The sequence below is a fragment of the Cavia porcellus genome, unplaced genomic scaffold, assembly GCF_034190915.1.
Source record: "Cavia porcellus strain 051 isolate PalLab524CR breed Dunkin Hartley unplaced genomic scaffold, mCavPor4.1 scaffold_24, whole genome shotgun sequence".
In the NCBI taxonomy this organism is placed as follows: Eukaryota; Metazoa; Chordata; class Mammalia; order Rodentia; family Caviidae; genus Cavia; species Cavia porcellus.
Genome location: NW_026947507.1, coordinates 23,663,354 through 23,690,766, shown reverse-complemented (window position 1 = coordinate 23,690,766; position 27,413 = coordinate 23,663,354). Strand labels below are relative to the sequence as shown.

At 32.9% G+C, this 27,413-nt stretch overlaps 1 protein-coding gene and 1 long non-coding RNA gene across 7 annotated transcripts in view; one reads left to right on the top strand and one right to left on the bottom strand.

Annotated features, from left to right (window-relative positions):
* Positions 1-27,413, top strand: part of Galntl6 (polypeptide N-acetylgalactosaminyltransferase like 6) — a 993,708-nt gene that overhangs the window by 94,305 nt on the left and 871,990 nt on the right. The gene's annotated exons all lie outside the window — the stretch shown is intronic.
* Positions 3,915-27,413, bottom strand: part of LOC134472682 (uncharacterized) — a 58,869-nt gene continuing 35,370 nt past the window's right edge. The window contains exons 2-4 of one of the 3 annotated variants that reach the window (XR_010042612.1): positions 11,359-11,432; positions 9,522-9,609; positions 3,915-9,108 (exon numbers count right to left, since the gene is read on the bottom strand). This is a non-coding gene — a long non-coding RNA (uncharacterized LOC134472682). Of the gene's footprint in view, positions 9,109-9,521; positions 9,610-10,956; positions 11,433-27,413 lie in introns of all 3 variants that reach the window. The other 2 variants (XR_010042611.1, XR_010042610.1) reach the window with 2 other exon arrangements.

The window sequence follows — 27,413 nt, the reverse complement described above, 5'->3', positions numbered from 1 at the left end:
AATTAATCTTGATCTTTAAATTCTAGGCTTCAGGTATTGTGTTTTAGATGTGAGAAAGTGGCTAACACACCTGATGTGGTTAATCAAAGGGAATGCAGAAATTTTGAAGAGTGCAAACCTTAAGTGTTTTTTTTTCTACATTTAAATAGTGTAAATACTTACCCCAATCTGCCACGTGACAATATAGTCATTATTATTACTATTGTCATAGATAATGACAGATACTTGAACAAAACAGAATGCTAGTGTACAATAAACTGTGTGGGCATGATAAACTGAGTCTGCAATATTGTTAAAAATGAGCTAATAGGACAAAGATACAGCTCAGTGGTACAGCATCTGCCTGGCAAATGTGAGATCCTGAGTTCTATTCCAGGTACAAAAAAACAAAAACAAAACAAAACAAAACTAATAAAGGCTGGAGATATAGCTCAGTGGTACACTTGCCTAGCTTATACAAAGCCCTCAGTTTAATCCCAGAGCTGGAAAAAAAGTAAACAAAAAATTAGTAAAGCTTGCTAACTATGTAGAGTGATGAAATACTGTTAATTTCAGTTTTTAAAAATACTTATATGAGTCAAGCTTTGGGAGAACTAACATGAGAAAAATTCTGAATAACATATCTGTAATTCTTAAGATTTGCTAGATTAAAAATTCCTGAGTAGATGTGCAAGTAAATTTTTACAATTTTAAGATTTTTTGCTGAGTGAAGTGTAAGGATTTTTAAAACACATAGTTAGGAGTTAGGAATGGCAACATGTTAGCCCAAAGGTGGGTTTTGTGTCAAACACTGAATAAATGCATAATAATAATAATAATAATATTAAAGTAGGATTTGCCACAAATCACTGTCAGAAATTATTCTGTAGGAAACCTAGTATACTGCTTAGGAAAATTAGCAAAAATTGACTTCTGATACACAGGTTCTGATATACTGTTCCCCAGGGTGGGCGTTGATGTTTCATGCCTATAATCCCAGCACTCAGGAGACTGAGGTAGGAGGATTACTGGGAGTTCAAGGCCAGTTTGGGTTACAAAGCGAATTCCAGGGCTGCCTGAACTGCACAGGAAAACCCTGTCTTTAAAAGACAAAAAGTAAAAACAAAAATTGTTCCCTAGCTAAGTAAAGGAGTTTGTCTTTTGATGAACAAAGGTATATCCATACTGATGCCCATGGCATTGGCAAAATCAAATGTCCTTTTTCATTCAAAGGAAGTCATTCAATAGAAATTTGAAGAAAATCCAAGTCACATAAATAGACCAAGTGAGTATAAAAATCTGTTCAGTCCTTGGAAAAGGTGTGGAACATCTGTTCAAAATAGAAAACATTGTCCCAATGATTTTATCCGAGGTGTCTTAGAAATCAAATTTTAGATAGTTTTTGTTTGTATGTTTCTGTGTCAATTGTTCATCTATTATTTTCTCCTGGGTCATTTTAATGTAAAAATATAAAATTTATATGATCTTGACTTTTTTGAAAGCAAGAACATTTTTTAGGAAGTAGATTGTTTTTTATAACAAAGAAATTGTACTTTAATACAATCAGTCTCAAGAAATTATTCTCAGTTATAGTAGTGAATCACCATGTGAAGCATTTATTTCTGTCTTCAGGTTAACAATGCCATCCTTCCTATAAAAGTACTGTGATAATCTCAACTTGTTGAAAACCAAAAACAATTATATGAGAGTGACAGAAAAATATTTTTCAAAAATTGTACTAGTGCTGAGAACATGCACATACACAAAAGCAGAACATGCATTTCCATTTTTAGAGGCAGTTTTCAGTGGTCTTGTATTTCTTTACTTTTCCTTTATTCCAAAAGTAAATAAAAATGCAATTAACTTCTAATTTACTAATAGCATTGAGGAGCATGAAGCCTCTATGTTCCAATCATACAGTATATATCAATTTAGGGGCAACACTGTATCTTTAGGTCAACTCTCTACTTAGATAGATGAATCCTTCTGCCGAACATCCAATACTTTGAGGTTTACTAATTTATGATATAGGCGCCCAATAAGATGGTAGAAAATCAACAGCATTTCTAGACTCACATTCTTAGTGGTGGGTTGGGAAATGCTTCTATGTGAGTTATTCCTGGTAGGTTAATCTGTATTCTGCATTATAATTCTGAGTCACTCCAAAAATGCACAAAGAAGTTTCAACATATTTGCTAAATAATTGAAATTTGACTTAGTTTCTGTGGTAAAAGTTTGGATTTAGGGAAGGCAATTCATTATTTAACAGGAATATATAAAAAAAGTGTAAGGTGGCATGTAGTGTTTTGACTAGAATCTTTATTGTTTTCACACATTTTAGAATTTAAATTCAGAAGTTTCTTACTTGTGTGTGCTAAAACAATTAATGAATAGAAACAGAAGTATTAAGAAGGACTTATGATAGCATAAAAATTACTGATTTTGGAAAATTATACAGCATTGATCAAGGAAAAAACAAGCAAAAATAGAAGACAATCTTTTGCTTAGATATCTAGGCCCTCCATATGAAAATTGGAGACTTCTAAATAAACAAATTGTTGCAATTCTTTGCTCAGTCTTCTGCACTGTTTTACTTAGAGACTGACAAGAAAATGAGTTACAATTACTGAGTTAGTTCCTAGTTAGAGGAAAGTCATAAATTCTGGTCCAAAAGATTTTTCAGAAAAATTGCATAAATACAGTTGAGATACCTGCACAAATAAAAATAATAAAACAAGTTCTGATTCTTTGCAATATCTAAGAGAAAAAAAATCTCATTTTTTATGTTTCCCATTATTTTCTGACAACTAAACATGAGTAAATGTTGAATGTGTTTCTTTTTACAGATTGAGGGATTCAGCAATTATTAAGTAGCTATCTTTGAACTTGTAAAATAGATGTACTCTTTTGGATAATTTAGACAAGTTTTCTTTCCAATATCTGTGTTTTTCTCACTGTTCTTCCATGTGTCTACAAATCTAGTTCTTATTGCCAGAACAAAGGCCACGTTTTTACATGTAAGATCAATTTGCAATCAAAGATATTGAGGAAAAGTTTATTCTTTTTCTTTAGAAAAGTTTTTAAAGCCTGCATATTTCTTTTATATGATTGGTAAATGTGTATGTGTCAGAAGTTTATCATTTTCTGAGTATTTTACAGTGCCTGCCTAGTGATTCTGCAGTCTCTAGCCCAAGGCACACTTATGGGTAAATATCTCAGGTTCCTTTGCAATCATCTCTCTTCAGTACTTGCTGAGTTTTCTGGTAGCTTCCTCTACATTAGAGTTGTAAAATTTAATCCAACATCTTTATCACACTTCATTAGCACTACTTACTCATGCCTGGTACTTCTTGGTGTAGCATCACCCTGCATTGTTGCACCAACCATGGAATTATAATATAGCATGGCTTGCAAGAGAAGACTAGGTAAGAATCAATCTTGATCTTTCTCTAATGTGGGACCATAAAGATGTTGCTATGGCATTTTCAGAAGAAACCCTCTGCACAGGTGTGAATTAAAAGCAACGTTATATAAATACAATCTACACATTGTACTATTATTTGATTTCAAAAGTGAGAACTGAAGTTGTGAGTAAGCTGACGGGTAGACGCATTCTTTCTCTGAAGACCAGTGTTTACATTCATTGACTGGAAAAATGGAAACGAGTATTTCCAAAACTTGTAAATGTTGATCACGGTGAGAGAGAAATGGAATTTGTGCAACAGGAAAGTTAGAGCTTTTGTCTTCTGTAATGAAAGTAGTATAGAAAATGAAACTTGGGACTGGGGATTTAGCTCAGCGGCATGAGCACCTGCCTTGCAAGCCCGCGGTCGTGAGTTCGATCCCCGGATTTAAAAAAAAAAAAAAAAAAAAAAACCTCCTAACACCTTTGAAAACACATGGTTTCTAACATATAGGCTTAGGAATTAGAAATGGAAATGTGAAATGCTGACATTTTTAATCGAGGTTTCACACTTTTATACTTATGAATTTCACTGATACATGAAATGAGTAAGTTATTCCCAAACATGAATTTTATTTTAAATCAGTAAAGTGAAAGACAGAAATATCTTAATTAAACAATTACCTTAATCTACTTATTTCACTCACACATAATTAATAAGTATATACCTAGTCAAATGGTAACCTAACTTAAAACTGCTAACCATTAAAAGTCAAATTTTGTTTTTTACTCATTCAGAAAACCAAATATTTAGAACAAAAAACACATTTTAAAACTTCAATTCAAACTCTATTCTTTCAGTTGAAGAAAAGCTGTACAGTAGTAGTTGATTGTCTTGATGATATGAAATTAATTTGCAAGCAAATTAATCAAAATAAATGATAATTTGATGTTATATTGCATTACCTATTAATTTGTACACCTACAATTTCGACAGATGCTAATTGATGTACCTTTTTAAGATGAGTCATTATATTCTGGAATAAAGAACTTGTTGATTTTGTTTAGATGAGCCAGCAATAGTTGTCAACTTCATAATAAAGAATTTATTTAGTCTATTCTCCCTGTATAGTAGGAGAATACAATATTTACCAGGAAGAAGTGTGAACTTGTGGTAATACATGTTGATTATTTAAACTTTATTATATTTAGGAAATTACTAGACACTGCTGAATGTACTGTGAAATATTGATGCTAAATATATTTTCAGTTTCATCAATTCATTAAATTACAGAATTTCTGTATGTCCTCAGTCATACTGTGAATATTTTCTTCATTACTGATAACTGCAATCAAAAATGAAAGTAAAGAGATAATATAAGTATATGTATATATATTTTTTTTTCCAAAAATGAGTTAATAAATATTTAATGGAAAACATTACTTCAAAGATTCAAGCTATATTTTATTGGCTAAAAATAAATAATTATTGAACACATGTTCCACGTTAAATCCATAAAACAGAATACAACTTCATATAGCAGAGGCAATGAATGGAGAAGGAGGACTGCATTACTGACAGTATAATAAAGTCATAAAGAAACATGTAGTAAGCAATCCCTGAACATCAGAGTCACACAGTCAAAATAGGTACCCTAAATTTGCTTTCTTACTTGTCCTCTTGCAAAAACAACTTGTTTAAATGATTGTTACTCCTATAAAAATAGAACCAGTTGATTTACTTTATATATCTAGTATGAGAATGGATAGAAAAGTTTATGAGTGAAAGTCAAAGATAATGTATTCAGTAAACATATCTAACTATTAGTTATGAAAAATGTTAGAGGCAACACAGCAACTTGTGTCATTAGGAAAAGCAACAGAAAACTGAAAAACATTTGTGACAATGTTTGAAACTGTTCCTCATCAAATTGAGGGTGGAATGTGGAGGGAATGGAAACAGGACTGTTTCATTAAGAGAAGTATCCCTACATGACTTATTTTTGGATTCTCACAGAATAGTACATATTGTTATTGTTGAATGAATTACTTATGAAAAATTGGATCAAGAAAGAAAATAGGAAGTTAGGCTAACCATATATATACATGTATATATCTGCATATATATATATATATATATATATATATATATATATATCTGCATAAACGTAGAGACATTTCTAGACAAGAGATCTAGGAGACCTGTGCGGATAGAAAGAGATGTACATTGTAACAGTGTAAACTGGGGTTATCATAGTTGGGAGAAACAGTGTAAACTGGGGTTATCATAGTTGGGAGAAAATCTCTCTAACAGCAATGGTATAACTTCATTGAGCCAAAACAGTTATTCATCATAAGAAAATTATTAATAATTTATTAAGAATATTGTCTCACAAAATATAACCAGCTTTTAAATTACCTGCCTTTTGAGAATATTTACAGTGACTAATAAGAGAAAAAATGTAAATTTGAGAGTTTAAAAAGTCAGACTTTAATGACAAGAGTCTTGATCTACAATTACCTCACGGTAAATTAGAATCCTCATGTAATATGTCTATTTGTGTACAAATTTTGTGTGTTGTGAGCCTTGTGTTATAACCACAAATACATGAGAAAATAACCTTATAAAGAAAAGTTTTATTATAGCTTTCAGTATTAGAGCTGTGCTCTGTGATTGGTGGCCCTTTTTCTTTGAGTGAGGCAGCGCATCACTGAAGGTTCATGTGGAAGAGCACAGCTACTCACATACAGCTGGGAACCCAAAGAGAGAGAATTGTAAAGAAGCTGAATCCCAACAGTCCCTTTCGAAAGTAACTTCCAGTTACTCATATTCCTGCCATTACCATCCCTGCCTGCATATTTGCACCATGTATCTGTTAGAGTTTACTAGACAAAGAGACATAACACAAAATATGCAAAGGTATAAGAAATTACATGCTTGGCTTATGATAGTCAGCCACGGAGTCGAATGAGGATGCGTGCAGAAAATATCTGTACCCTGGAGGCTGAAGGATCCAGTCCAAGATCTGGAGCTCACTGCAGTGTTCCATGCAAGTCCATATCAGGAGGTCAGTGGGTGTGTGATGGAAGACTAAAGAATCTATACCAGTAGGCTCAACAGTCTACAATGAAGGCTGAAGAGGCCAAGCAGAAGCTGAACAATCTGCACTAGAAAGTAGGAGACGAAGTCCAGACTGAAGATGAAAACTATAGCACTTCCAAAGAATAAGCACTAAGTCCAGTATTGTATTACATTAGAACCATAACATTTCACTCTTGCCCCTTCAGAGCCTAACGCACATCCTTTTATGCAAAAGGCATTTAGTCCTTTTTTTAAGAGTTTCCAGAGTCCTAACATTTTCAGCATTGGTGAAAAGTCCAAGTCCTAAGTCTCTTCCAAGATGTAAGGCAAATTCTTAGCTGTAAACTCCTATAGAAATGAAAAGTTAAGCACATCCAGCATTCAATGGCACAAGATAAATATTTTCATTCCAAAAGTCACAAATACAATTGGATTGGGAACAAAGAAAGTCCAAAATACATCTGGGCAAGCGTTAAGTCTGACAGTTCTCTGTGCAGCATCTGAGGTAATCTGTAGCAAATTGTGAGACCGAAAGAGCTGAGATGGCCTTGTCCCCTATGACACTTCTGGTGGTTGTAACTCCCAAAGCTTCTCTCTTTGCTTTTTTTCTCCCTCCTTGCAGATTTCCATAGATGTTCCATGTTTCTGGATTTTCCAAACTTCTGGGGTCTCCACTGCACCTCTGGCTTCACTCTCATAGCTTCACACATTGCTCTCTCAGGAGCAGACTTCCTGGTCTTTTATGCCTTATAAAATTGTGGTGGAAACCTTAACCCACAATTCTTACATTCTGTGTACACCCAAACCAGCACCACCATGGATAATACCAAGGTCTGCTGCCAGCCGGAGCAGTAACCAGGCTTTTCACTCTCTTGACTGTAGGAATCGAGTGTCTGGATTATTGGGCACTCTGAATCTAATTCTGAGGAACAATTTTTCTGTGCTGTCTAAAATATGGTACAGCTGCTGCCATTTTGGAACATGGTGCTCTGCAACTTTCTCACAGTTTGTGGAGGTTTCAGTCCATAATCAGTTGGCTCCAAAGCAGGGTGTCATGGCTGAGGGGCAACCATTCAAGGAGGCAGAAGACAACAAAAGCACCGAGAGCAAAAGGAGTAAGCAAGCTTGTTTTCCTCCCTTGTACTGTATGCAGGCTTCCTGCCCTCAGATGGGGGTAGCACCCACACTACCTCTGTGCCCTCCTCTTTTGCAGGCTAAGAATGTTTGCAAAGGACAGACCTGGACCTTGCTGCATCAGTTAGTTAAATTTTTAAAGTTCTCAAATTGACACAACGAACAACATCCTAGAGTGCTAAGGGCATGTCCTCTATACTCTAGGATGTAGAACTGCTAAGTAACTTAATTAAGCTTCTAGACTTATTAATTTGACATGTTTCGATCATAACACATCTTCCAGTAACACATGCCTGGAAATATGCATCCTATATTTGAGCCTTTGCAGAACATTAAAATCCAAACTGTGGCCCCTAGGAATCAGTGTGGATCTGAAAAGTATTGTCATGCATGGTTAAATGGAACGAGCGTGTGTGATACTAGGAAACTGTTGACCTCAGCCATGTCTTCCCAGGAGTTTTCCCATTGTGATACAATGCATTTTTCCCTTTATGTGCAATGAGTTTCAATTTTCTATAAAAAATCAAACATATAGCAAAAAAATACATTTCTGACTTTGAGAATGAAGGAGCATTTTAACAGTGTGCATCCTTCGCTCTTACACTTTTGTGTAAATGCCAAATGTACTGTCGCCACAGTCTGAGTCTCCACTACTGCTGTGAAGTTCCTTGTTTCATAGACTCTTTAGATGACCAAGGCACCTCTGCTGAAGGTGGGCATGTTTTTCTGCCTTTGAGAAAAGAACTTGATTCAACGGCTTCCCTCCGTACTTTAGTGATTCTTTATTCTCTATAAAGAATTCATTGACATTCTCACTTCAAGCTGACAGAACTTCTTTAACTGGAGATCCTTCTAAGGAAGACTTCACAATGAGAAGTAAGGTATTATCTGTCAGGTTTTTTAAAAGGTCCTTTAAAGATGGAGTCCCTTCTCTTGCTCATGACAGGAGGCAATAACTCCCCCACCCTCCAGTTCTCTTCCTCTGCCTGATAACTAATATCAACACAAAGGTAAGGGATTTGAGTTTCCTGACAGATGAAAGCCTGATGAGAGAAAAGGGTCAGGAAGGGGTTAGGGACTTTCTTAGAGGAGAGATGAGGGAAAGAAAAAAAAAACAAAAAAAACAAAAAAAACAAAACCTGTGCCTTCCTCATTGGTTTGAACCCATAGATACGTCAGTTATCACCCGAAGGACAACTCCAAAAGAAAAAGCATAGACAATTACAGAGGGAAGAGGAGGGAGAGGGAGAGGAAGAGAGATCAAAAGAATAGTTTAGAAGACCTTCTCCTAGGCTAAAATGTTTGGGATCTGCAGTGTGCATGCAAGTTTTGGAGATCAGTTTCTCTGTTGTGACCTGGAAATTGGTTTTCTCCACTGTTGCTGGATTGGGTTTCCATGGCTAGATGAAAAACTCAGGATACTGGGTGGGGCCTCATCTTTATCTTGAATCTTCCTGGATAAGCAAGATTTTCAGAGCTCCATTGTTGTGTGTTGCCTGTGTTGTGGTGCCTATGTAAAAGAAAACCTGGTGACCCTGGTATACGTCCTAAAGAATGCCTTCTGAGACCTCCTCTCATTTCTGGTTAGATGAAACAAGTGTCTCATGATTTCCAATGCTCTTATGTACAAGAAATAATTTTTCTAGGGGCTTAGGAGACTCCAGGCCCTAGACAAGGCTGCAGGGTTTTGTGGTAAGAGAGGTCACACAAACAAACCTGCAGACCATGTGGGAGTTTTCTTGCTTCCAGTGAGGCTAAAATTCTCCATTCCATGGCCAGATTATTCTATCAGGGGTGTTTTGTTCCCAGAGCACATGGTCTAGAGACATTTAACTATCTGACCCGTGCAGCCATGAGCAACCAAGGATGTGAAAATGGGAAACAGTAAAGAAGAAATATAAAATCCATCAAAAGGGGCCTTACCTGCTGGCTACACTTGTCAAGATGTTACCATGGACTCAGTATGGGTTCGTAGGTTCTTGTGAGTGATGAACATAGAATTAGACATAGCCTGTGGTGGTGAGAAAACCAACAAAGTTTATTTAGAGACTGTTAGGCTCAGACTGAGCAGGCTTGCACTGGCAACAAGGAAAATGCCATGACCCTCAATAAACATTTATTTAAAAAGGAAAGAGTGAGCTAGGAAAGAAAATTGAGAAGATGCAGGTATCTATTGAAAAGTTAGAAAAAATAGAATTAATGCAGATTTAAACAAAAACATTACCAAAATCCAAGGTCCATATTGAAACCTTTTGTGTCTGTGAATGCCTCTTAGGCTCAGAGCATTTCAGGAAATATTTGAAGTCTTGAAGATTGTTGTATTCATTGTGTTGTACTGTGATTATTTTAACATTGTATAAAACAATATAGAAAATATTTTAATAACATCAAACTGTAAGTGCAGAGAAAATGAGGAGATAAAAAATTATAATAAGCTTCTTGTTACACATATTTATAGAATTCTGTCATTTAGTCATGATAATGTATACTGCTCCATTTAAATCATTAACCTAATAATCTCTAACTTAACATTGGTCTTAAAAAATAGCACTTTTCACCATAGGTATTGTTAGAATTACCATTGCTATATTTCACTGTGATAAAATAATGATAAAGTTTACAGTATAGATTACCATGATGGAAAACAAAACACTGTATCCTTTTAAGTATTTCATTCCTGAGTTTATTAACCATCCACCAGATGACCCTAAATTTGTGGGAAAAAAATGTTATTTGGTGTTCATTTTCACACAAAGGATTTTTTCAAGAGATGAATTGTATAACCTGCATCAATGAGTCTGTGCAATAGTTATTGAGACATTGATAACCTTTTCTATGTCCAGGTACTGCAGGCCTTATATGCCATTCATGATATAGAATCATATTCTTGATTGCCTAAGAGAACAGTAGCCAAACATAAACAAACTGGTGAAGATTTAGAACAATAGTCATGAGCTCAGAATTAGTTCAGAATTTTATGACACAATCATAGATTTGGTGCTTGATTTATGCCATGACTCAAGTTTTTAAAACCAATATTAATGTGATGTTGAAGACTCATTGCCTGGTTTTGAAAGTTGACTTATTTATTGGATGGCCTCCTTCAAAATTTTTTGAAAAGTAATGTTCATTACCCATGAGCTCATTTTTCTTATATTTTTTCAAGTAGGTTTTATAGTTGCTTTATCATATTATGTCTTTTTTTCAGAATCATTCAGGAGACAAAATTATCGGTGGCATCAATCTCATTCTTCTGTTGTTTAATTTCTACAACATTCCAAATTTAGGTTCTTATTCTGAGAAAAATAATTGAATTATTTTGAAGCACATCAGTAAATCAAGATATAATGATTCCCACCTCTGGCATTAGATTCCACTTAAAAACAAGTTTTAGCTCACAAGAGATTCTTTTTCCTAACTTTGGAAGCTAGAGTAGCAGTCTTATTAGGTCCTCTCCCCATAATTCTTATACCACAAATGGAAATCTGATTCTCATGAATTCATTTCCTTCTAAATCCCATGTTGGAAGTGGAATTTTACTACTGTTTGTTGATACTCTTCAATAATCTTAACATAGCAAAGTTTATCAACACTAGAAATTAAAACTCTTGCCCATTTTGTGCTTTCTGTAAAGTGGTCGTCTATAACTGTCTTTTTACTTAAAGTGCACATTGTAGAGGATTAGATCAACTGTTTGTTTTCTCCCAGGCAATTTGAATATAGACAGCCTTTTAAGAAACTCTCTGTGAAGGCTCTTTACTTGATTTCATCTGAATATACTTGTATTCTTCTTTCCAATTTTTCATGTTCTCAACAGGAGAAAGAACCTGTAAACTAAAAGAAACAAAGAAGATTATTTCTGAGTTAGTTTTTCTCTTGAAATTAAAATTCATGGATATAATTTCATTGTTTATAGAATAACTTCAGCATTTCAATAGAAATTACCTTCCAACATGTACTTTTGTTTTGTATTTTTAGGATAGGCTACTTTTGACAGACTCATGCTTTAGGGTTATTTATCAAAGTAATACCTCTAGAAATATAGGGTTTTGTAATCATTAAACTGCAAAGGTTATACCATCTTCTCTTCTTTATACAAGCTTGTTCAATGAATTATTATCCTCTCCAATTCCATATTCCAACATAATCCTAACTGCAATTATATAATCACATTCCATAACCTGAACTGAATCACAATAATGTTTTCCCTAGTAAAATGAAACTATTTTAGTATTCTTTGCAATGTGTTGGCTATGATTTTAACAATTAAATAATAATTAAAATATCTTCAAATTATACCAGCAATTTTGTAATACCTAAAGACAAAAAAGTATCTCTAAAAGGTTGTATAATTTGATTTATAATGGGACTAATCTACCCACAGACATTTACAAAGTATCATATCTAGATTAAACACTGTGATTGTAATATAAGGGAAAGAAATTCTCAACCTACTAAAACGTGCAGTGTGAGTTCATGTTCTCTCAAGTCAAAGAAAGAATTTTAGTAACAATAGATTAAAAGCAGGATTTATTTATTGAGAGAAAGAAAGCTTCAGTCTGGGAGAGGGAGAGACAGAAGAGGTCCCAAGTAGGTTGCCAAAGCCTGCTTTTCCTAGGGACTTTATAGAGTAAAACTGCAAAGTGAGACAGGTCTATGATGGAGAAAACGGGAACTCACAAGGTGAGTACGAGTTGCGATAGCATTATGGCCAGCCAATAAGAATAACTGCTTGCTCAGGTAAAATTGATTAAATATGGAACAAATGGGGAATGGAGTCACATAGCAAGGGGCATAGTGAGTCTTCCTGTAGCGGGTTAGGATGGTGACTCCTGGCTTGCTCCGGGCAATAGAGAGCTATTTGAATATCAGTCATTAGGATGTGGCTGTATTTGTTTGATTTTTGGTTTGAGATCTGGCCCACAGCAGGAAGTGTCTGTCTCCTCAAAGATTGCAAGATATCTGGTCTTCATTGAGGGTCTTACCCCTGTCTGACTGCCTATAATATTTCTATCTAGCTCAGTTGCTTGAAACAATGGAAATAAGAAATTTATTCAACAATATTCTAAGCACCTATGTTTAACCTATTGCTAAACAGAGACCCATGTCAAGGCCTCAGAAATCAAAAAAACAAACAAACAAAAAAACTTGAAGGAGGTTAGTTTTAGATTATCTTAATTTGTTTCCCTAAGTACTTGCTATGAGTCTCTTTGCCCTTAACTGTAAAGTAAGAGTATTACAAAAGTTGACTTCTAGTAGTGTTCTCAGAGAAAAAGTTGTATTAGTCTATAATCCTGTGATTTGGTCAAAACTTTGTAACCTTGAGTTGCTTTTCAATATACATATTGATTCAGTATGAATCAGAAAATTTATTTCTAATCTTTCTTAGACAGATAGGAGGCTTATATTGAACTTACTTTTAAAGGGTGAGAAGGAAAATGGATTCTTAGAAGTTTCCAACTGTCCTTTATTTATTCTTCCACTAAGATCTTAAGTATAATCAACTTTAAAAATCAAGACAGATTTGTTTTTGCATTACACAAGGATATTTAAAAAATTGTAATCTCCCTTGTGTTTAATAATTTGTGTTTTAGTGAAACTAATTGATAAAGTGTCAGTTAAGTTCCCTGCTATTTCCTTGTAATATTTTGTTTATTTTCCCTAATACTTTTCCTAAATTCTCTTTCACGAACATTTGTACAAGAAGAGCCATAAGAATATGCGATCTCTACGTAGCAGCAAAATGTTCACTGAACCAAAAGTAATACCTAAGTAAATGCCTCCTAAGAAGATGACAAGAATGGCTCTCTCATTTAGACTGCCATTTCAATAAATAGCTGAACTCCTAAGAGTTTATTTGAATAGAATATTGTACAAACACTCAGTGCATCCTTTACAAATAACTCTGCTAAAATTTAGAGTGTTTCTATTTAGAGTCTATACCAAAAATCATCAGTGAAACATACTGGTAATAATTAGCTGAATGATGACACTCAAGCATTCACATGTAAAATAAAAGCTACTTGTGTAGATGTTGTGATATATTTGGAATTCATGTTTTCAAAGGAATTAAATATAAGAGAAAATTGGTATCTGCTATATGAGACTGCAGAGAGTTGTAGCAATGCAACATTGTGGTATGTACAAATTGGACATGACTCTTAAATTGTAAATGTAATCAAAGTTGATAATGTCTATAGATACATATACTCATTTTCATGTAGGTTTTGTGGAGTACATAGACACTGATGTTTGTTTTTCATTGAAAATTATGAAAAATATGAACATTTTTGGAGAATTTCTTTTCTTAACCTAAAATAAGTAAATTAGGTAAAGCAATATTAGTCCTTACTTTTGGAAGAAACTCATATAATATAAATATGTTTTATTAAGAGGATAAAAGATACACTGAAAACAAAGAATAATCTATGTTCAAGTATTAGTGAGTAGGTGGGAATTATGGGAGTTCTAGGTTAAACTTTGCTTCCATATTTAAAGGGATTACTTTGGTTTTGGAGATGCATTTTTATGAAAAATATTTTGCCTTATTATCAAGTTCTAAAATACTGATTTTTAAACATTAATCTTGAGTGATAGGACACTATATGTGCTGATAATGAGCATAGATTTATTATGTCACATTATAATTATTATTTATGATGGAAAAACAAATTTGCAGGCAGCTTGGTTATATTCAATAGATAACAAAATGAGATAGTGATATATCTTGGTACTTTAAAAATAGAATTAGATAACTGAATAATGTCAGTGCAAATTTGTAGTTCAAAGAAATTTCAGTGTATTTCAAAGTCGCTCTAATAAGTGCAACTGACTTTAGTTAGTAGAAATTAGAAACTCTTCTATATCTAAACATTGTATGAGGTATAATATTTTTATTTTAAATTAAGTGTGCTTAATTTAAAAAACTATTAGAAAACACTGTCATGTGTTAAGAATCTGCAGCAAAATGTTCACTGAATCTTCGGATGGTACTCAGCACCAACACTCTCCATAATATTTTTATCACAGTGTTGGAAAAATAAAAGCAGATTTCAAGAACTGCTTTCCGAAGGGGCAAAATGGTTGGGCCTGGTGGCCCACACTTGTACTCCATCACTCAGGAGACTGATCAGCAGGATTGCCACAAGTTCAAGGCTAGCCTGAACTACATAGTGTAGTAAGAACCTGTCTCAAAAGAGCAAAAGATGTGGAGCAAGATGGTGAAGAAGTGTGATGCCAAAGTAAATCACTGCAGTAAATTACTTTAAACATTCTCCATGTTTTCAATCAACATTTGTAGATGTATAAAATCAAAACATCCAAAAGCCACAGATACATGACTTTAGAAATTATTGTTATTATTATTAGAAAGTATTACATTTTAAATTAATATTTAGAAATCTTTTTTATAAACTAAATTTTCATAATGAGGATAAATAAAACAGGAAGATGTACAAGCTGGAAAGACTGAGTCCCCAGTCATAGTAATATGAGTTGTTACTTTCATAATCTCAGTCTTATTTTTTTTTTTTCTGTAAGCGTTTCATGGATGGAGTTCTCTAACTCTGTTAGGCATTAGGTGCACATTATAAGTCAAATTTTTCTATTACAAGTGATTCATATTTCTATCCCAAGATTTTTTTTTTTTTTTTTTTTTTTTTTGGTATTAGGGATCAAACTCACGACCTTGCAATTGCTAGGCAAGTCCTTATGCCATTGAGCTAAATCCTTTAGCCCTGTGATTCAAGCTCTAAAGTGGAATTTCAGGGAGTCAGGGATTTTAGCCCAGTTGCAAAAGTGCCTGTTGGCAAGTGTGAGATCGTGAGTTCGATCCCTAATACCAAAAAAATAAAGTGGAGTGGCTGGGGATTTATCTCAGTGGCGGCATAAACACCTGCCTTGCAAGTGCGCGGTCGGTCATGAGTTCGATCCCCGGTACCGATTAAAAAGGGGAAAAAAAAAAAAACTTATAAAAAAATAAAGTGGCGTTTTAGGAGACTTTTCGTACATATCACAGAGCTCAATTTCTTATGACACAAGCAGAAATTTATACACAAGTGAGAGGAGAATATCATGAAAGACAGTGGTTGCATGCCATGAAAGGAATAAACTGGAGATAAACTACTGTGGAGAGATGTTTAGAGATATCTATTCTGTGTCTGGAGTAGGACAGGACAGCTGTGCAGAGTCAAACGGAACATATTCTTGGTAAGGTGAGGATCTGATACAAAATCTTAAAGGAAAAGGATTTGGACATGTTTGAAGAGAACAAGGAAGGTCAGGAGAGATGGTCTTGATGACTACAGAGTATTGGGTAGGGTCTGGGAGGCACTGAGAAGAACTTAGAATGTTTCCTAAGCACAGAGGGAGTAAATGAAAACTGTTAAACAGAGAAGTAGAAAAGTCTTATTTAAACTTTAAAACTCTCACTACCCGTGGCTGTGTTTTAGAATTTGGGAGAAGGAAAAGTAGAAAAATGGAGAATAGCTAACTATTATCAGTTGTTTTTCCAAAAGTTTCTCATAAGTGAACATTCTGTTATGTATACATGTACAACATTACCCACGCCTTTTCCTTCTAATTCTTAACTCTTTATGTATATACCAAAATTGTGCTTTGTACTTCATTTTCATGTGCCTCTCACTGTGCTTGACTTCTTCTACATTGCTTTTTCTCTTGGTGATGTTAAAAACCACTTTTGAAAGAATGTCACATACTGACTCAAATACCATTGACTTGTACCCAACAGAGTTGAGAAACTGTCCCTGGAGCAAGTCATGTGATTTTAGGTTGGGGGTGAAAAAACATCAGTAGTGAGCACGGTGTAGAGTGTTTGTCTTACTCAGCTGCGTGTGCGTGGTAGGGGAGCCAACAGACTGATTGCCCATTTCAAACACCTCACTTCTTCCGCTTTCAGATACGCTGGGTGAAGGAATTTCTTCCCCACCTAATGCAGAGAGATGTAGATTTTCAAAACAGCAGCAATGTTTGAACAAAATGCAGGCAGATAATTTTCGGTGTAATTTCTCAGTCCTATCAAGAAAGATCTAAAAAGTGACACAGAAAGGAATGAACAGAAGATTCAGGATGAACCTCATCTGTTCCTCATGGATCCATTTTATAATCTGGAGACTGAAATTAGTAAACAAATGTTGCAGCATTGAATCAGCTGATCTCTATTAGTTATCTACTGTGTGCCAGGATACCTGTTCTTTACCAGATTCTTTCTGGATACAGATGTCCCAGCAAGAAAAACAAGAAACTAGAGAAAAGTTTCACAAATGTCACTTTATATAAATTTCAATTAGTTGATTTTGATTTTACACTTTGCCCTCCAAATTAGTGACACCTTTACAGGTTCCAGTTACTAACTCTTGGAAAAATGTCATATAAATGCCTCATATTTTTATATCGAAACACCTTTGGCCCATTGTACTTAGGCCCTCAGCTTCATTTATGTAGTAACGAAATGTGCAGAAGAATAGAGTAATATCTTGTACACATCACAGAAACAAAGACATAACATTTCAGTTGCCTATTTCATATGTGAAGGATTGGAAAAGAGAAATATCTTTAGAAGAAAATTCAATTTCTGGAAGAAACGACATTGAGTGGCACAGAATCTCTTTATTTTTCTTGAACCTGTCAGAGTCAGAAAAAGAAAACCACTCTGGGCTATGAGCCTGTGCTACTTGTCATAAGAGGGAAGGGATTTGATGCGGAGGTTTTATTAGCTCTGACAATATGGGAAGCTTCAATTCTAAGCTGTAATAAGTAGTATATAAAGTAATTTAGATAGGCCAATGGCTATGGCCATAGGCATAAATTCATACAGTGTGAGTAAATAAAACTGGCAAAATATTGCCAGCATGAAAACTTTTGTATCTTCCCAGGCTTTTGTAAAATTATTTGAGGTTTGGGGGTGTATGAGGCAAGTGCATGTGGGTGTCTGTGCCTGTGTGTATGTGCATGAATTTTAAATCTTAGTGAATATATTCTTGCCGATGTTGAAATTAACATTTAAAATATGTGTATGTATGTATTACTGTATACATAGGTTTTAGAATATAAAGTATATACTAATAACCTGCCTTGTCAATTCATGCTATTTAAACAATTGTGATTTTCAGCCAGGATTTGTTCCCCCTCCTCTCTTTCTCTCTCAGAACTTTCAGTGATTGTTCTTTTATGGTCCTGTTTAAATTAAGTCAGTCTCTAAAAAATATGCAATAGCACACTAAAATTTACTTTAGCCAGTGTTCCTGGCTTTGCATCTGGCATATACCACTTAAGAAATTCAATTTCAGGACAATATTGGAACTGGTATGGAATGCTAGCAAGCCATCATTTTGAGCTGCGAAAAATTCTTCAAAGTTTATCCAAAAAGGAAATGTAAACAACAGTTTCCTTATTAATTCAGGCAGAACAGAGTCCTCTGACAATACATGAGGAACTTACATTTTCATTTTAATGACTTTGTTAAACAAAAGGCAGTGTATGAAACCAAGATCTGTCCAAACAGTGAAAGCGCTCTAGTCCCAAAAGGCTGTGTCACCAGTGTACCTTTAAGACCAATTAAGTAAACAATAAATATTATATAGACAGTCAAAGAAAAGTGCCCATTGATACTTGGATCCTGAAGAAACTATGTTAAAATACTTACTGTAGAAATGACTGATTGCTTTTATTTTTGTATCAAGGCCAAAGAAAAAAAAAATAAAAGCAAATTTTTCTGAAGCAAAACAACTTTTATTCAAAACTCAAAAATTACTCAAGCAGTAAAATTCATTTTTTATGTATAAAAGTAAAAAAAAAAGTCACAAAAATAGGGAAAGATGCAGAAAATAAGGCAAATGTGAAGGGCTGAAAGTTGACTGAGACTGGAAAAATGTCCCAGAATTTGAAATTTACAAGTCCAAATTATATTACAAATAGATCAGTGCATGTAACAGAAGATGTAAAAATTAACAGGAATACATATAGAAATTATAGCAGAAAAATGTAATAGTATATAACACAAGAATGAGTTAAATAGTTGAAATGAAACAGCTGGAGAGATTGAATAAAAGAGATAAAATCTGAAATAATATTCTGAAAGAAATATGGAGAGACCAAGAGGCAGAATACAAGGGAGACCGAGAAAGATAAGAAAAACAATGTAATCAGAAGCATAAGTAATAAAAAAGAAGGCTGAGGGCTGGAGATACTGCTCAGCGGCACAAGTGCCTAGCTAGCAAGCACAAGGTCCTGAGTTCAATTCCCGGTATGAAAGAAAAAAAAAAAAAAAAAAAAAAAAAAAAAAAAAAAAAGGAAGAGCAGGATTGACAGAGGTAAGACAGAAATGAGTCAATGTCTCAGAATATTTCCCAAGTTGAAAAAAATACAATGACATATATAAGAACCATTAAAGTAAAAAAGTATAATACCAAAGATCTTAATCACAAGGAACAATACTGATTAATTAAATTACTGAGTGTCAGTATCTATAAAAAGAAAATTTCAGTTGCATAACCAACAATATATTAATAGAGAACTGAAATTTAATGTACAGAATGTATATTCTGTACATTAAATTTAATGTAAAAGCCGAATAATTTCAAGGAAAAGATGCTATGCTAATTATTTTAGTCTTATTGAGGTTATTATGTATATTACTGCCTCTAAAATGCAGTTTGAGTTATGGAATGAATATGAAAATATTAAAATTATATGGCAAAATAAAACGAAAAACAGAGAAGTCCAAAATATATCAAGAAACAATAAAAAGGGAGGAAACTTGACAAAGGCAAGACAAACAGAAAGTGTAAAATAACGTGGCAGGACAGTATCCAGGAATAGCTAATAGGTGTACTAGGAATAAACACTATACTCATGCTAAGTTGAAAAATATTTCAGGTATATGCTTTTTAATGAGATACGCTGAAACACAAAAACCGAAAAGATGAAAATAGAGGGAGGAAAATCAGACACTAAACCAATAACACTGGAAAGAATGATCCTCTAAATATTATTGTTTAAAAAATAACACTAGGACAAGAAACATTATTAGAAATTATAAATTTTACTCTTTACTCCACAATTAGATGATTTTGAATTAGGTAGCCATAAATAATCTAGTGTTGCATGCTATTCTACACAGAATAGTAAGATACTTTCATTTATAAAATGTAGATTGACTCAACTGCAGGGAGAAGTCAAACTAACTGAAAATGAGAAAATTTACCAAATATTTCTCAGCAATGAATGATCAAAACAAAATCATTAGAAGAGATAAAACTTACTCAAAAAATAAATTACCAGTTTGATGTACTGGACATTAACAAAACAGCGGAATGTATTTGTACTTGCAAAGCCAATAATATGTATTTAAGAACACATGAACATTTTGAAAAACTTCTCTATACTGTTACACACACTAAATCCAAAATTTTAGATACATGCATTCTGAAATTGGAAATCTGCTTGGAAAAATTAATAAAAAATTTAAAATATTTAATGCACTTTTACTATAGGATAAAATAGACCATTGTGCCATATATTAAAATTATAATATAGAATTTATAATAAAATCAATATTTTAAATATAATACTGGAGCAAAAATGTGTAGGCTGGTTTATACCTCAAATATTTATAAAAGTAATATTCTTAGCAATAAAATATTTATGTAGTCAAAACAATAAAATGAATCTCAAAAAATTAATAAATATAACAGCAGCAATTAATGATGCAGAATAGAAACATAATAGACTAACTACAATTGTTATTTGGACTAAATCAATTAATTTATACATTTTACAGAAGTGATTATGTAAAAGCATTTCAATGAGGATCATCATAAATAAACTATGTATAGAGATTACTAATGTGAAAACAAACTACTTAGACACACCTATGGCAGTAAAATAGAAAAAATAAGCTGGATATGTTTATGGAAATATAGAGCTAATTTAAATTGCCTCAAAATGATACAAAATAGGAATGGTGCCATAATCAAGATTCAGAATTTCCCTCAAATACTGTTTCCAAATGTCACCACATATTCAAACAGACATTTCTCCATTTTTTGTGTTGTTTTGATAGAACAGGAAAAAAAAAAAGTTTTCAAGTTTTTTTACAGTTTTATATTTTGAGGCTTTAAAAACACAAACTTATTATCCTTTTTCCTTGGTTATTTCTGATACCTGAAATGGGTTTCCTTAGACTAACACTGAGATGTCACCAGAGGGCTGACTTTTCTAAAAGCACTAAGGGAGATCTTATTTCCTTATTCAATAGTAAAACATTAAGATGTCAGAGAATAGTCAATCTCCAGTACCAAAAACAAATACAAAAAACAAAACAACAAAAAATTTAAAACCAAATAATCAAAAAGGAGAGAAATGATCATTGATTGATGTAGTCACTTAAATGAGAAAAACAAATAATTTGGGTATGCATGGCAATCAAACTAGAGTGAATTGTTAAATTTTATCAGTATAATTTCATATTAACAAAATGTGAACAAAGAAAATTATCAACTAATTTCAGATACAAAATTAAATGCAAAAACCCATACTTGTTGACCTTTCTGAATGCAGCAAGTGAAACGTAAAGCTTTATGATCAAGTTCATTTTATCAAAGGATACTGTTGCTTAATATTTGAAAACCAATTAGTAAATTTAAATGAATGCAGTTAAACCATATAATAATTTCAATATACATAACAAAATTATATGATTAAGTTTAAAATGTGTTATTGTCATAGCTTTTAAAAACTAAAAATGTAACTTTCTAATTCTAATAAAGAGCACTTATCAAATCTATAGTAAATTTCTCATTTAATACTTTAACATTAAAATTATTCCATTTATAAGTATAATGTATTATATATATATATATATATATATATATATGAAATACATAGATCCTATCAGTATTCATCAATAATATAAATGTCTCAAATTTGTCCCAAATGTATATACTATATATGAAATACTAAAATTAATAAGACTACTTTGTAAGGTATCTATTTTAAATTTCAGCACTTAACAAAAAATGATTTTTTAAGAAAGTTTCCAAATAGTCAAAAAGCCTAAGATGGTTAGGGATTAAATGATTCAAACAGGTACAAGATCTTCAACTTGAAATTTAAAATATGTTGCTGAATGACAATAAAGAAATAAAGAGCTGAAGTGTATTCATGACTAAATAAAAAACATGATCTATTCTCCCAAATTTATCACTAAATGTAATTCTAATCAAAATGCCAACAGAGAGTGTTTGTGTATAAATAAGAACAAAGATCCAAGAAGAACTAAGACCACAGAAACAAGTAGCAAGGGTGAAATGGCTTGTCTAACGGATATTAAGACTCACTGTGAAAATGAAAGTTTTCAATCCATATGTTATTGTTTCAGAAATGAAAAACAGATCAATAGAACATCTAACAAATGATACTAGATATTTAGTTTTTATTAGAAAATTTATTCTTACCTCAGCATATACAAAAATCACCTCAAGTAATTCTGAGGCTTCAATATGAAATGCGCAGTTTCTAAAATTTATCTTTGTTTTATAAAGAATTTCTCACATAATAGAATGTGCAGTTTTATATGAAAATTGAGTGCTACATCAAAATGAACAACATATGAAAAGAAAAATATGACTCTGAGGTGGTATACATACAACTCTTAAAAAATTGTATGAGGACCATATACAGTTTAAATGCCATACACCACAGAGAGCTATGCAAACAACCAAAGAGAAAATAGAACAAAAGCCATGGAAATCATGTATAGGAAAATTAAAACAGAAATGAACAATAAACACGAGAAGATACTCCACCTCAGAAGGAAGTGTGGAGAAATCTAAATACATTAGGTATTACTGGAAAATCTGATGTGTGTACGAATTGCTCAACAATATCCAGAAAAAGTAATCTATGTAGTAAAGTGGATAATTTGCAAATTTATGAACCAGAAATTTCATTCATAAATGTACCCAGAACAATTTTCTAAACTCATTTAATGCTAATAATACATTGGAAAAAATAAAATGGTAATGGAGAAATCTGTAGTCTTATTCACTAAATGGAACTTGGTCCCTTTTTGATACTGGGAATCATTTTGTCCTTTTCTATTGCACTTACATTTTTACTCATAATTTACAGACTTAGTTTTGAAGGAAAAATAATTTTTCTCTGAAATTTGATATATATTATGTAATCATTGGTAAAAATAATTGCACAAGGAACTTTATAGAACATTACTTAATGTATACCAAGTGTAGTCCTTGTCCCTGCATAGAAAATAAATTATGAAATGTGGTAATACAGCCATACAAGGGCTTGTTATGTAGCAATAAAAGCAAACGACTTTAATTCAGCAAAGTGCTGGTGAACAAATACTAAAAATTATCTAAGACTACAAAATTCAAAACTTTGAAATATACCAAATTATTAGTACTCAGGAGAGAAGAATATTATACATACATATGAAAAAGAATGCTGAGGCACAAGTGAACAATTAACATACAACACATGCTAATCATACCCTCCCAGAGATTGGGAAGAATGGGGATTGGATGATGAAGAGATACACAGGTCCTATGAAAATGAACAATAGCATGTGATTCCTTAAAGTTAGGTTTAGGTATGGATTTTACTTTTATTTATCTATATTACATATGGATTCTCTTGAACATAAATGATTATTTGCATAAGAATTCTTAAAAAGTAGCCTGGAAATTATTCCCGTTAGTTTTCAAAGATTTGGTTGAAATATACTCTTCAGAACGTACAGAAATATACAAAATTTCTACTATCTGCAGAACAAAACGAGAACCACATGTCCAATACCAAGCTTTTTATTTCTGTCTATCCTTCCTAGGTCCAACCTCCTTTCCAAGATTGACACTGCTTTTCTTAAACTGATCGGTTAGTTCCATGGGACTTGGAACTTTTCCAATTCCATATCATTACTTACACTTACATCCTATTAAAAAGGGAATATATACTTCAATTTTATTATCTAATTATTTTTTAGTTTTAATGTAAATTATATATTGAACTTTTATCAATTGGGTTCATTAAACTCCATCATATTTGAATATTTTATTTTTAATTTTACATTATTTCATAAACAATCATTTGGTCCAAAATTAGGGCAGTCGGATTCCTTCTGTTCCATTTCTGGCCTTTCCTCGCCTTATTTGAGTGGAATAACTCTTAGTGCAATGTGGAATACAAGCGGTGAGATTACGTCTGCTGTTGCCCTGCGACCTCAAACAGGACGATTTTAATTTTTTTTTCTCTTGCATAAATAATCCTACCAGGCAATTACCTTTCAGATTTATTCCTAATTTTATAAATTGTTAGGTTTTAATCCTTAATGCCTATCAAATATTCTTTATGGATCTGTTCTCAGGCACCCTTTTTTTTTTTTTTTTCCTGTTAATGAGGTAAAATACATTGATTTTTTCAGTGGTAATTCAAACTTGAATTCCCAGAGTAAATCTTTGAGTTGTTTGTTTTTTTTATCTTTTTGAGGGCAGGGTTTCATTATGCAGTTCTTAAAATATGCTACTATATATTCTCTTTTATCCTGTTCTGTAAGGGATGTTAAATATAGTTTAATTTTTCCTTTTACATGTGGGAAAATTAAGCAGAGAATCATTTGGGCTTGGAGAGAATGAGCACGTGTGTGATTGTTTATAATAACACACTTAATATTTTATTAGATGTAAAATTATTCAGATTTGTAACTTTGCCCTAACCTTGACAAGTGATTATTTTTCATATTTTTGTTTCATTCCTATTTTTGTCAAATATGCTGACATTTATAATATGCTATTGATACCTTTAACAGCTTGATACCATCTTCCGATTTCCATCATTTTATGAGGCATCAAGTATTAGCTTTATTTCTGCACCAATTAATGAAATGCGCTTTTTGAATTCTCACTTTTAAAGAGTTTCCCCTGTGTTTCTGATTTTTAGATTTTATCATAATGTGGATATGTGTTTTTCTTTGTCTATTATACTTCAAATATATAAAACTTTTGAGTATGAATTTATAAGTTATACTGCGGAAATTTTTATTATAGGTTTGACTATTATAGTTTTAAAAATGGTTCTACCATTTTAGTATTTCATTTTTCCAACAGAATCAAAAGTAGCCTTATTAAGGATGAGGAAAAAATGTTTGATTTAAAGATTTAATTTTTTGTTGATTTGATTCTTCTTTTGAATCTTTAAGCTTTTCACATAGATATAGCTATAACTCTGGGTTTCACAAAGTCTAATTTTACAGCTTTGATATTTGTAAAAATACACCTTTCATATATATCAGGTACATATTAGAATGGTATAATATTACAAAAGTTTCCATATATGTATTTAAATTAAATATAATTAATGGAAAATGAGGCAGATATCTCTCAAGTATCTTAAAATATGTGCTCATATAATGATTAAATAAAGCTAAATGAAAAAACATGGGATAAAAAATTTCTTGATAAAATTATTAGTTCACTGTTTACTGAGGTAATTTGTTTTTCTTTTCCTTGGAATAAATAAAAGCACAAATAGAGAAGGGATTGAAAGAAAACATCTTCATCCTCAATTCTACTCCAGGAAAACAATCTTATTTAGGATATAATTTCTCACAGGGTAGCACATAGGGATACTTTTTAGATTTCATTTTGATTCTGTTAGATTCTCATTGATAATCTGTTTTTTTATTTCTATGTGAATCAGGTAGATTAATCTTCTCTTGCTTACAAGTTAAAACTATGTCATGTATCATCTCAATATATTCAATATTAGATCAATCACTAATTTAAAGGAAAGTCTTGGATATTTGCCTTGCTGCCCACTAGAGAGAGGTTCCTTGGGATGCGCTACTACAATAGCTGTTCTTTTTCTTAGAACGCAGAGCCCTATGCTTGCTAAACGGGGTGCTGTGCAGCTGAGCTATATCCTCCTGCCCTGAGGAACTGTTCTTCATAACCTCAGATCCACCCTCATGCAATGTCACCAGGGATTTCAGTTTAAATGTCATGCTTAGAAACTTGTAATAATTTTACTTTGATATTATAAAATCCCAAAGCTACTACAATGGCCAGACTTGCAAGAAGCTCAACTGCCTAATTGTCTTCACTTCTCACCTTCTTTTCCTCTTCAGAATTCACTCTGCATTAACTACCCTGGCTTTTCTCTTGCCTCTGGACACAAGACCTGCACATGAGAGTCCCACTGCAATGAGAATACTTTCTCCTATTTCCTTACGTACCTAACGCCTGCTTCTAAACCTGCAATTCACAGAAACACATTCTTTAGAGAAAAGCCTGCTCCAGTTTACAAATAAAATCTGCCCTTTAATCTCATAGATACACAAGCTAGTGTTGTGATACATGTGTAGTAATATAATAAGCTTTAATTGAATTAATGAATAAATGGTAAAACGTGCTACTTATTTTATAATGTGGGTTTTCCCCTCAGCAGCTTTAGCCAAAAGTTGCTATACTTACGGTTCTATTCTCCAGTGTAGAAAGCTTGGAAACCCAAGGAATCATTTACATGGGCTCCATCAAAAATTCTATTTCACTTTTTAGTAACTAACATTTGTTGTCAGTGAACCTTGCTGTTGACAAGTATGAATAAGATGCAGAAATACGAGGAGACAGTATCGTCTTGATTGAATATGATTGAATATTTGTAGTTTCAGTACTGTCTCCAGAAAACTATTTGTGACTATCAAGATAGTTCTGTATTTCTCTTGTAATTAATTGAGAATTCTGCTTAGTTAATTTATATGAATGTGTCTGCACTGGTCTCATCCTCTTTCTGTGGAGGCTGTTCTGGTATAACTTGAAACATCGGATGTCAACAGTTAACTGGTTTTCAGTTGTTCTCTCCCTATGGGGGTAGGGAATGCCATTGGGAAGAAAGTGAATTCAGATACTTATAAGCATGGTTACATAATTAACAAGAGCAATGTTATTTTCTAATGGGAATCCTTATCTAAGGTATACCTTCAGCTGTATATACTTGTGTTGAATTGGGTTTGATAATTAAACCTGGAATCTGTGCATTGTGTGAATAAGGCCTCTATGTTTTAGGATTGAAAAGCATTTTTATGTAAATAACCATGCTTGCACTTCTCTTGCAATCTCTGAATGCCAATCTTGGAAGCTTATCCTAATATGTTAAGCATAAGTTTGCTCAAATTTACCAGAAACCCAACACTTCGTGTTTCAGTTGTCTATACTTATCACTGGCATATTTGCAATTACTAGTAAAAGTCTGGCTAAGATCTCTGATTGTTCCATGTAGGATTTGACTATATAATCCTTTGTGTAGTATCAGCAGACCAAAACTTAACCACGAGGAAAAAGAACAGTGTTGATAAAATCACCCACATGGAGAGGTACAATCGTATAAAGAAATATGGGGTCTTATCTGTGTTAAAGCTGGAAGATATCACATGACAATCTAATGCTTTTGAAGCAGGTAAAACATAGATTGAAAAGAGATATTTAGAGTTTCTAAAAACTCTGTATTTCTTCCATTTCAATTATTATAGACGAAATAGGTACAAATAATGTATCACTTTAATAGGCAACAAGTGATATGTTTGTTAACATCAATTTATACACTTGTTTTATTGTCAATTACTCATTTTTAAATAAAAATATTGTCATGTATCATATAATTACCTTTCAGCTAGTGACGGACAACATAGGAAATGCTGCAGAAGAGTATTTTATGATGCAGTAAGCTACATCTTCTAGATATGTGTAAGAAGATTCTGTGGTGTTGGATACAAAATTGTTT